Consider the following 13,166-nt stretch of genomic DNA (forward strand, 5'->3'; position numbering starts at 1 on the left):
ATGGCTTTAGGAAACAGGGAAAGGTCACCTAAAATGAGGTAGGGAAGTGGCATCTAGAGCAGGGCTTGCGGGGTGGGGGGCAGCACAGATTGCAGGGGGCTTGCCAAGCCTCAGATGGACGCTGCCCCAAAGCAGCACAACTCATGTGTGGTGTTGATGTGACCAGAAGCAGCCAAAGCAAAGAAGTTCCAACATTTAAAACAGCATCACATTAGCAATTCCACTTATATAAAATTCTAGAAAATCCAATCTCATATGTAGGGGCAGAAAATGAATCAGTGGTTGCCTGGGAAGTATAACTTTTAAAGAAGCACAAAGAAATCTTGAGAGGTGAAGGATGTTTATTATGTTGATTGTCTTGATGGTTTCACGGGTATAGACTTGTGTCAAACTCATCAAATTGTACTCTCTAAATATGTGCAGTTTATTGTACATCAATTATTCCTCAATAAAGTCATTTAAAAAGTACAATATAATAATCTAAAAAAAAACCCACCGACAAACATTAGCCCTAGTTTCAAATGCCTAGCATCAACAGTATCCAGGTGCATAGAACTAGTTACCTCAAAAAGAAGAGTTTATGAATTTTTTTCTTCCGGTTTTACTGAGATGTAATCGACATACAGCACTGTAGAAGTTTAAGGTGTGCAACATCATAATTTGACTTACATACATCATGCAGTGATTATCACAATAAGTTTAGTGAACATCCATCATCTCCTATAGATAAAAAATGAAAGAAATAGAAAATACATATTTTTCTTTGTGATGAGAACTCAGGATTTACTCTTTTTTTTTTTTTAGGATTTACTCTTAACCTTCATATAAAACATACACCAGTGTTAATTATATTTATCATGTTGTATATTATATCCCTAGTATTTCTTTATCTTGTAAATTTGTACCTTTTGACTACCTAATCCAATCCCTCTCCCCCAAGCCCCACCTCTGATAACCACAAATCTGATCTCTTTTTCTATGAATTTGTTTGTCTGTTTTTGAAGTATAACTGACCTGCAACACTACAACACTACATTAGTTTCAGGTACACAACACAGTGATTTGATTTTTTTTTGTCACACCAAGTGGCTTGCAGGATAGTTCCCCGACCAGGGACTGAACCCAGGCACTCGGCAGTGAAATCGCGGAGTCCTTACCACTGGACCGCCAGGGAATTTTCACTGATTTGATATTTTTATACATTTCAAAATGAATGATCACCATGGTAAGTCTAGTTGCTTCTGTCACCATGAAAATATATTACATAATTATTAACTCTATTCCCCACGCTACATTTCATCCCCATGACTCATTTATTTTGTAACTGGAAGTTTGTACCTCTTAATCTCCCCACCTATTTCTCTCCCCTCCCACCCCCCTCCGCTCTGGCAACCACCTGTTTGTTCTCTATCTCCGAGTCGGTTTCTGTTTCATTATGTTCATTTGTTTTGTTTTTTAGATTCCACATATAAGTGAAATCATACAGTATTTTTGTCTTTCTCTGTCTATTTCACTTGGTATAATACACTCTACGTCCATCCATATTGTCACAAATGGCAAGATTTCATTCCTTTTCATGACTAATATTCCATTGTGATATATACCTCACTGTGATATGTGATATATATCCCATTGTGATATATGGTATACCCCATATCTACCCCATCTTCTTTATCCTTTCATCTATTGATGGGCACTTAGGTTGCTTCTATATGTTGGCAATTGTGAATAACGCTGTAATGAACATAGGGGGTGTATGTATTTTTTCAAATTAGTGTTTTTATTTTCTTTGGTTAAACACCCAGGAGTGGAATTGCTGATGGGCAGAGCCAGGTCCCAGGGTCTCTGGTGGCAGTGCCCTAGGTGTTCCAGAGTTGGTGTCAACCCACAGGTGGGTAGAGCCAGCACCCATGGGGTCCTGGGGCTGGTGACCACCTCCTATTGGGTGAGGCCAGTTCCCGGGGCCAGTGCTGGCCCACTGGTGGACACGGGTTGGAGACAAATCCTGGGCTCTCTGGTGGGCAAGGCTGGGTTCCAGGGCAGCTGAATCCCAGGGAAGCTGGCCTGTTGTGTCCCCACCTAGCTAGCTGTGTGGCTTGCAGTGTCCCAGTTCTGGTCCCTAGCAGCTGGCAGACAAGGCCAGGTCCAGACCCTATAAGCTAGAAGGAGGATTCCAAAATGACACTTGGCAGCACCAGTGTTCTCATGGGGGAGCTCCCCAAAATGGCCCACTGCCGGTGTCTACGTCGCCAGAGTGAGTCTCAATTGCCTCCTGCCTCTCCAGGAGGCTCTCCAAGATCAGCCAGTGGGTCTGACCCAGGCTCCTTTAAAACTACTGCTTCTGCACTGGGTCTTGGAACATATGAGATTTTGTGTGTACTCTAAGAGTGGAGTCTATATCTCCCAACCCTCCGAGTTTCCCAAAAGTAAGCCCTACTGGCCTTCAAAGCCAATGTTCTGGGGGCTTGTCTCCTCAGAGCAGGACCCCTGGGTCTGGGGAGCAGGAAGTGGAGCTCAGACCTCTCACTTTCGGGGGAGAAACTCTGCAGTTGTAATTATCCTCCCACTTGTGGGTCACCTACCCTGGAGTATGGGTCTTTAGTATACCTCATCTCTGACCCTCCTAATTGTATCATTGTGCTTCCTTCTTTATATCTTCAGTTGTAGAATATCTTTTCTGCTAGCCTTCAGGTGGTTCTCATCAATAATTGCGCTTTAGATAGTTGTAACTTTTGTATGTCTGTGGGAGGAGGAGAGCTCAGGGCCTTCCTACTCCACCATCTTGGCCGCTTCTAGGATGAGTCTCAAGTTCATGAATTCTTACACCAGAATGGCTCATCCCTAAGACTTGGGCTTTTTGCCATTAAAGAGTTAGCATTAAAATTGATTCACATAGGGCTTCCCTGGTGGCGCAGTGGTTGAGGGTCCGCCTGCCGATGCAGGGGACACGGGTTCGTGCCCCGGTCCAGGAAGATCCCACATGCCACGGAGTGGCTAGGCCCATGAGCCATGGCCGCTGGGCCTGTGCGTCCAGAGCCTGTGCTCTGCAACGGGAGAGGCCACAACAGTGAGAGGCCCGCGTAATGCAAAAAAAATAAATAAAAAATTGGTTCACATAGTTCTAAGTTGAGCCCCAAGAAACTTTCTCCCTGCTTCTATGACTCCATATTATTTTCTCTTTCCTGAAATGCTGTAGCATTTGAAGTCTCCCTCACAATTTTATTGCCAAAACTTTATTTAAGCACTAAGTGTCCATCGTTCTTTGCAAATCGTTTCATGGGTGTCTGAAACGAGATCATGAGTTTCTTGATTCCTCATATCACGTATTCTGTTTTTAAAAGTGATATCCTGGGACTTCCCTGGTGGCTCAGTAGTTAACAATCCACCTGCCAATGCAGGGGACACAGGTTTGATCCCTGGTTCAGGAAGATTCCACATGCCGCAGAGCAACTAAGCCTGTGCGCCACAACTACTGAACCTGCGCTCTAGGGCCCTCGTGCTGCAACTACTGAGCCTGCGGGCTGCAACTACTGAAGCCCGCGCACCTAGAGTCCGTGCTCTGCAACAAGAGAAGCCACCACAATGAGAAGCCCATGCACCGCAACAAAGAGTAGCCCCTGTTCGCCACACCTAGAGAAAGCCCACGCACAGCAACAAAGACACAACACGGCCAAAAATTTTTAAAAAATTAAAAAGTAATATCCCTTTGCACCTAGTACACAGCTGCACAGAGTAAGTGCTTGTATGCATTTGCCTTAAATACTAGGAATAGAATCCATTATATATGGTGACTGTGTTACTAGATACAGCAATTATTTGTGTTATGGGTATTTGAGTTCTTATTCCAAACCATAATGATTTATGGGGCAAAAGACATATTTTTTGGAACAATATTTGATTCATCTCTGTTTTAATACGTAGAAACATGAGAGTTTGAAATCAGAGACACTAGGTTGCAATCCTAGCTCTGCCTAGTTCTCTGGCCTCGGACAAATTTAGTATCTGTGACCCTTAATTTCTTCATCTGTAAATAATAAATAATAATATCTACCTTATAGCAGTGCTGTGAATATTAGCATTAATATATCTAAAGTGCCTGACACATGTGAAAAAGGACAAAGCCATTAATTAATATAACAAAAAGTTACATACTATGGAACTGCTTTTTGGAAAACAGCTCTATAGCCCACAGGGAGAGTATCACTGTAGTACATCCTAATGCAGTATTTGATGTTCATAATGATGATACCAAATGAAATTAATCAACTTAATCAGACACAATAATGCATTTTAGACGTGAAAAATATTTAAAAAGAAAAATTTCAGGCTGGATTGGTTCAAGATGGCAGAGTAGAAGGACATGCTCTCACTCCCTCTTTTGAGAACACCAGAATCACAACTAACTGCTGAATAATCATCGACAGGAAGACACTGGAACTCACCAAAAAAGATACCTCACATCCAAAGACAAAGGAGAAGCCACAATGAGATAGTAGGAGGGGTGCAATCACAATAAAATCAAACCCCGTAAGTGCTGGGTGGGTGACTCACAAACTGGAAAACACTTATACCACAGAAGTCCACCCACTGGAGTGAAGGTTCTGAGCCCCACATCAGGCTTCCCAACCTGGGGGTCCGGCAATGGGAGAAGGAATCCCCAGAGAATCAGACTTTGAAGGCTAGTGGGATTTGACTGCAGGACATCGACAGGACTGGTGGAAACAGAGACTCCACTCTTGGAGGGCACACACAAAGTAGTGTGTGCATCAGGACCCAGGGGAAGGAGCAGTGACCCCATAGGAGACTGAACCAGACCTACCTGCTAGTGTTGGAGAGTCTCTCGCAGAGGTGGGGGCTGGCTGTGTCTCATCATGAGGACAAGGACACTGGTAGCAGAAGTCCTGTGAAGTACTCCTTGGCTTGAGACCTCCCAGAGTCTGCCATTAGCCCCACCAAAGAGCCCCCGGTAGGCTCCAGTGTTGGGATGCCTCAGGCCAAACAACCAACAGGGAGGGAACCCAGCCCCACCCATCAGCAGACAAGTTTTACTGAGCTCTGCCCACCAGAGCAACAGCCAGCTCTACCCACCACAGGTCCCTCCCATCAGGAAATTTACACAAGACTCTTAGACAGTCTCATCCACCAGAGGGCAGATGGCAGAAGCAAGAACTACAATCCTGCAGCCTGTGGAACAAAAACCATATTCACAGACAGATAGACAAGATGAAAAGGCAGAGGGCTAGGTACCAGATGAAGGAACAAGATAAAACCCCAGAAAAACAACTAAATGAAGTGGATATAAGCACCCTTCCAGAAAAAGAATTCAGAATAATGATAGTGAAGATGATCCAGGACCTCAGAAAAGGAATGGAGGCAAAGATCGAGAAGATGCAAGAAATGTTTAACAAAGACCTAGAAGAATTAAAGAACAAACAAACAGGGATGAACAATACAATAACTGAAATGAAAAATACACTAGAAGGAATCAATAGCAGAATAACTGAGGCAGAAGAATGGATAAGTGACCTGGAAGACAGAATGGTGGAATTCACTGCTGAAGAACAGAATAAAGAAAAAAGAATGAAAAGAAATGAAGACAGCCTAAGAGATCTCTGGGACAACATTAAATGCAACAACATTCGCATTATAGGGGTCCCAGAAGGAGAAGAGAGAGAGAAAGGACCAGAGAAAATATTTGAAGAGATGACAGGCAAAAACTTCCATAACATAGGAAAGGAAATAGCCACCCAAGTCCAGGAAGCGCAGGGAGTCCCAAGCAGGATAAACCCAAGGAGAAACATGCCAAGACACATAGTAATCAAATTGGCAAAAATTAAAGACAAAGAAAAATTACTGAAAGCAGCAAGGGAAAAATGACAAATAACATACAAGGGAACTCCCATAAGGTTAACAGCTGAATTCTCAGCAGAAACTCTACAAGCCAGAAGGGAGTGGCATGACATATTTAAAGTGATAAAAGGGAAGAACGTACAACCAAGATTACTCTACTCAGCAAGAATCTCATTCAGATTCGATGGAGAAATCAAAAGCTTTACAGACAAGCAAAAGCTAAGAGAATTCAGCACCACCAATGCAGCTCTACAACAAAGGCTAAAGGAACTTCTCTAAGTGGGAAACACAAAGAAAAGGACCTACAAAAACAAACCCAAAACAATTAAGAAAATGGTAATAGGAACATATATATTGATAATTACCTTAAACGTGAATGGATTATATGTTCCAACCAAAAGACATAGGTTCACTGAATGGATACAAAAACAAGACCCATATATAAGCTGTCTACAAGAGACCCACTTCAGACCTAGGGACACATACAGACTAAAAGTGAGGGGGTGGAAAAAGATATTCAGTACAAATGGAAATTAAAAGAAAGCTGGAATCGCAATACTCTATCAGATAAAATAGACTTTAAAATAAAGAATGTTACAAGAGACAAGGAAGGACACTACCTAATGATCAAGGGATCAATCCAAGAAGAAGATATAACAATTATAAATATATATGCACCCAACAAAGGACCACCTCAATACATAAGTCAACTGGTAACAGCTATAAAAGAGGAAATTGGGCTTCCCTGGTGGCGCAGGTTGAGAGTCCGCCTGCTGATGCAGGGGACACGGGTTCGTGTCCCGGTCCGGGAAGATCCCACATGCCACAGAGCAGCTTGGGCCCGTGAGCCATGGCCGCTGAGCCTGCGCGTCCGGAGCCTGTGCTCCACAACAGGAGAGGCCGCAACAGGAGAGGCCACAACAGTGAGAGGCCCACATATCCCAAAAAAAAAAAAAAAAAGAGGAAATCGACAGTAACACAGTAATAGTGGGGGACTTTAACACCTCACTTACACCAATGGACAGATCATCCAAACTGAAAATTAATAAGGAAACACAAGCTTTAAATGACATAACAGACCAGATAGATTTAACTGATATTTATAGGACATTCCATCCAAAAACAGCAGATTACACTTTCTTCTCAAGTGTGCATGAAACATTCTCCAGGATAGATCACATCTTGGGTCACAAATCAAGCCTCAGTAAATTTAAGAAAATTGAAATCATATCAAGCATCTTTTCTGACCACAACGCTATGAGATTAGAAATCAATTACAGGGGAAAAAACGTAAAAAACACAGACACATGGAGGCTAAACACTACATTATTAAATAACCAAGACATCACTGAAGATATCAAAGAGGAAATCAGAAAATACCTAGAGACAAATGACAATGAAAACACAATGATCCAAAACCTATGGGATGCAGCAAAAGCAGTTCTAATGGGAAGTTTAAAGCAATACAAGCCTACCTCAAGAAACAAGAAAAACTACAAATAAACTATCTAACCTTACACCTAAAGGAATTAGAGAAAGAAAAACAAACAAAACCCAAAGTTAGTAGAAGGAAAGAAATCATAAAGATCAGAGCAGAAATAAATGAAATAGAAATGAAGAAAACAATAGCAGGGCTTCCCTGGTAGCACAGTGGTTGAGAATCTGCCTGCTAATGCAGGGGAAACGGGTTCGAGCCCTGGTCTGGCAGGATCCCACATGCCACAGAGCAACTAGGCCCGTGAGCCACAACTACTGAGCCTGCGTGTCTGGAGCCTGTGCTCCGCAACAAGAGAGGCTGCAATAGTGAGAGGCCCGTGCACCGCGATGAAGAGTGGCCCCCGCTTGCCACTAGAGAAAGCCCTCGCACAGAAACGAAGACCCAACACAGCAAAAATAAATTAATTAATTAATAAACTCCTAACCTGAACACCTTTAAAAAAAAATAGCAAAGATCAATAAAACTAAAATCTGGTTCTTTGAGAAGGTAAACAAAATTGATAAACCATTAGCCAGACTCATCAAGAAAAAGAGGGAGAGGACTCAAATCAATAAAATTAGAAATGAAAAAGGAGAAGTTACAACAGACACCGCAGAAATACAAAGCATCCTAAGAGACTACTAAAAGCAACTCTATGCCAATAAAATGGACAATCTGAAAGAAATGGACAAATTCTTAGAAAGGTAAAACCTTCCAAGACTGACCAGGAAAAAATAGAAAATATGAACAGACCAATCACAAGTAATGAAATTGAAACTGTGATTAAAAATCTTCCAACAAACAAAAGTCCAGGACCAGATGGCTTCACACGTGAATTCTATCAAACATTTAGAGAAAAGCTAACACCCATCCTTCTCAAACTCTTCCAAACAACTGCAGAGGAAGGAACACTCCCAAACTCATTCTATGAGGCCACCATCACTCTGATACCAAAACCAGACAAAGATACTACAAAAAAAGAAAATTACAGACCAATATCACTGATGAATATAGATGCAAAACTCCTCAACAAATACTAGCAAACAGAATCCAACAACACATTAAAAGGATCATACACCATGATCAAGTGGGATTTATCCCAGCGATGCAAGGATTCTTCACTATATGCAAATCAATCAATGTGATACACCATATTAACAAACTGAAGAATAAAAACCATATGATCATCTCAATAGATGCAGAAAAAGTTTTTGACAAAATTCAACACCCATTTATGATAAAAAACTCTCCAGAGGGCTTCCCTGGTGGCGCAGTGGTTGAGAGTCTGCCTGCCGATGCAGGGGACACGGGTTCGTGCCCCGGTCTAGGAGGATCCCACATGCCGCGGAGCGGCTGGGCCCGAGAGCCATGGCCGCTGAGCCTGTGCGTCCGGAGCCTGTGCTCCGCAACGGGAGAGGCCACAACAGTGAGAGGCCCGCGTACCGCAAAAAAAAAAAAAAAAAAAAAAAAACTCTCCAGAAAGTGGGCACAGAGGGAACCTACCTCAACATAAAAAAGGCCATATATGACAAACTCACAGCAAACACCATTCTCAAAGGTGAAAAACTGAAAGCATTTCCTCTAAGATCAGGAACAAGACAAGGATGTCCACTCTCACCACTATTATTCAACATAGTTTTGGAAGTTCTAGCCATGTCAATCAGAGAAGAAAAAAAAATAAAGGAATACAAATTGGAAAATAAGAAGTAAAACTGTCACTGTTTGCAGATGACATGATATTATACATAGAGAATCCTAAAGATGCCACCAGAGAACTACTAGACCTAATCAATCAATTTGGTAAAGTTGCAGAATACAAAATTAATGCACAGAAATCTCTTGCATTCCTATACACTAATGATGAAAAATCTGAAAGAGAAATTAAGCAAACACTCTCATTTACCACTGCAACAAAAAGAATAAAATACCTAGGAATAAACCTACCTAGGGAGAAAAAAGACCTGTATGCAGAAAACTGTAAGACACTGATGACAGAAATTAAAGGTGATACAAACAGATGGAGAGATATACCATATTCTTGGACTGGAAGAATAAGTATTGGGAAAATGACTGTACTACCCAAAGCAATGTACAGATTCAAAGCAATCCCTCTCAAACTACCAACGGCATTTTTTACAGAACTAGAACAAAAAATTTTTAAATTTGTATGGAGACACAAAAGACCCCAAATAGCCAAAGCAGTCTTGAAGGAAAAAAACGGAGCTGGAGGAATCAGACTCCCTGACTTCAGACTATACTACAAAGCTACAGTAATCAAGACAATATGGTAGTGGCACAAATCCAGAAACATAGATCAATGGAACAAGATAGAAAGCCCAGAGGTAAACCCATGCACCTATGGTCAACTAATCTATGACAAAGGAGGCAAGGATATACAACGGAGAAAAGACAGTCTCTTCTATAAGTGGTGCTGGGAAAACTGGACAGCTACATTGTAAAAGAATGAAATTAGACACTCCCTAACACCATACACAAAAGTAAACTGTAAGACTGGATATTATAAAACTCTTAGAGGAAAACATAGGAAGAACACTCTTTGACATAAATCACAGCAAGATCTTTTTTGATCTACCTCCTAGAGTAATGGAAAGAAAAAGAAAAATAAACAAATGGGACCTAATGAAACTTAAAAGCTTTTGCAAAGCAAAGGAAACTACAAACAAGATAAAAAACAACCCTCAGAATTGGAGAAAATATTTGCAAATGAATCAGTGGACAAAGGATTAATCTCCAAAATATAAAAACAGCTCATGCAGCTCAATATTAAAAAAACAAACAACCCAGACTTCCCTGGTGGCACAGTGGTTAGGAGTCCTCCTGTCAATGCAGGGGACATGGGTTCCAGCCCTGGTCCAGGAAGAGCCCACATGCCGCAGAGCCACTAAGCCCATATGCCACAACTACTGAGCCTGTGCTCTAGAGCCTGTGAGCCACAACTACTGAGCCCGCACACCACATCTACTGAAGTCCGCGTGCCTAGAGCTCTGTTCCACAACGAGAAGTCACTGCAATGAGAAGCCTGCGCACCGCAAGGAAGAGTAGCCTGCATCTGCTACAACTAGAGAAAGCCTGTGTGCAGCAACAAAGACCCAACACAACCAAAAATAAATAAATTTATAAAACAAAAACAAATAAACGACCCAATCAAAAAATGGGCAGACCTACATAGACATTTCTCCAAAGAAGACATACAGATGGCCAAGAAGCACATGAAAAGCTGCTCAACATCACTAATTATTAGAGAAATGCAAATCAAAACTAAAATGAGGTATCACCTCACACCAGTTAGAATGGCCATCATCAGAAAATCTACAAACAATAAATGCTGGAGAGGGTGTGGAGAAAAGGAAACCCTCTTGCACTGTTGGTGGGAATGTAAATTGATACAGCCTCTATGGAGAACAGTATGGAGGTTCCTTAAAAAAACTAAAAATAGAATTACCATATGACCCTGCAATCCCACTACTGGACATATACCCAGGGAAAACCATAATTCAAAAAGGCACATGCAGGGCTTCCCTGGCGGCGCAGTGGTTGAGTCTGCCTGCCGATGCAGGGGACACGGGTTTGTGCCCCGGTCCGGGAAGATCCCACATGCCGTGGAGCGGCTGGGCTCGTGAGCCATGGCCGCTGAGCCTGTGCGCCTGTGCTCCGCAACGGGAGCGGCCACAGCAGTGAGAGGCCCGCGTACCGCAAAAAAAAAAAAAAGGCACATGCACCCCAATGTTCACTGCAGCACTATTTACAATAGCCAGGTCATGGAAGCAACCTAAATGCCCATCAACAGATGAATGGATAAAGATGTGGTACATATTTGCAATGGAATATTATTCAGCCATAAAAAGGGACGAAATTGGGTTATTTGTAGAGACGTGGATGAATCTAGAGACTGTCATACAGAGTGAAGTAAGTCAGAAGGAGAAAAACACATATCGTATATTAACGCATATATGTGGAACCTAGAAAAATGGTCCAGCTAAATCGGTTTGCAGGGCAGAAATTGAGACAGATGTAGAGAACAAACGTATGGACACCAAGGGGGGAAGCGGCGGGGGTGGTGGTGGTGGTGTGATGAATTGGGAGATTGGGATTGACATGTATACATTAATGTGTATAAAATGATAATAAGAACCTGCTGTATAAATAAAATTCAAAAGTTCAAAAAAAAACTTCAGCACTTAAAAATATAAATTCAACCCTCTGAAAATTCATTAATGAAAAATATTAGTTTCTGGGGAATTCCATGGTGGTCCAGTGCTTAGGACCCGGCGCTTTCACTGCCGGGGCCCAGGTTCAATCCCTGGTCAAAGAACTAAGACTCCGCAAGCCACACAGCACGGCCAAAAAAAAAATTTTAATTTCTATCAGTGCCAAATAAATGAGGTACTCATCTTGTTTGGTGCTATTCTACTCATTATTTTAGTGATTAACAAATCTATCAGTAATTTGGTAGCCATCCTGAGTGGGACTTTCTTGAAGGAACCCTCAAATCTGGAATGTCACTAGGTTCATTGTCATGATTTTGTTTCCAAGACAGATAGATTTGGAGGCAAATATAGAATGGAAAACTTTGGATCTGTTTCCCAACAGTAGAAAATGTAAAACTAATCACTTCAATAATAGATATGGTCTCTTACAGGTGAGTCATCTTCAGCTTTCTGTGGAATTTCCCTGCTTTAATACTATTTAAAGTCTAACCAGTTGTGCAGTCAATAAAGTCAGTGAAGAATTGTTTATCCATGATTAAAAGTTGATTACATTATTATTTTCAGAATATTAACGATGTCTGAAAAAGCAGTTTTAACCTTGGTTGATACAGCCGCCTGGTGTTGAGATCATGGGTCTTGAAATAATAGATATTGCCCCTAACATGAATTATCCTCCATCTTCAAATCTTGCATATGCTGCGTTCCACAAAGAAACCTAGCTGACTTGCACATCAAATCACAGTATATTGGGTACGAATTGTATCTTACGTAGGAGACACATTTTCTAGGCTTTCATGCAGTATAGCCAACCTTTAAGTGACTGTTGCATGCATGGTACTTTATAGAGTCTATAAAACCACAAATGAAAACCTTGGAATAGTTGCTTTCTAGGAAATTCAAGTCACCAAAGATTCATAAACCGTTTATCAATGTGAGGTGAACATCTCATACACCTCCTATGACCACTTTGGAGGATGTGAAGTCAGGGCTGCCTTGCAAAAGAGAAAATGATTCAGTAGATAATATCTGAGGTAAGTGCTGTTAAGAGTAGCTAGCTTACTAAGGTACATCATTGTTTGATATATCAAGAGGCACAGCATTCCGTTGTGAACTCCGGATTCCTCAAAGTTTGCAATCAGTTTCTTATCCACATGGTATCTGGGATTTTTAACAATTATTGATTTATCATGTAAATGATAAAAATTGTATAAACAATGTTTATATAATTTATGTTGAAGAAACAGTATATAACTCCTAATTTAGCAGCAAGACTGACTGCCATGCACCAAACTTGATGAATATTGTGGACACTTTCCCCAAAATGGTATCAAAACATTTCATGAAGCTTTCACACAATGGAGATTTGGTTAAGCTGTTAAGTTTTTCAATTTTGTTGTATATGTCACCAGATAATTTAGCAAAAATCTGGCTTTCTTAGAGCTTCTTAGAGACAAGTTGAATTTTATTTGATCTCTCTGGAAACTAATTATGTCCTAGTGTTAAAGACATAATTCAATTAAACAACTAATCACATATACTCATCCCACTGGGTTCTGTTTTGTGGAATTAACATTTTCTTAAAGCCAAATGTGAAAAAAACAATGTTAAAA

This window comes from Tursiops truncatus, chromosome 11 (genome assembly GCF_011762595.2).
Source record: "Tursiops truncatus isolate mTurTru1 chromosome 11, mTurTru1.mat.Y, whole genome shotgun sequence".
NCBI classification, from domain to species: domain Eukaryota; kingdom Metazoa; phylum Chordata; class Mammalia; order Artiodactyla; family Delphinidae; genus Tursiops; species Tursiops truncatus.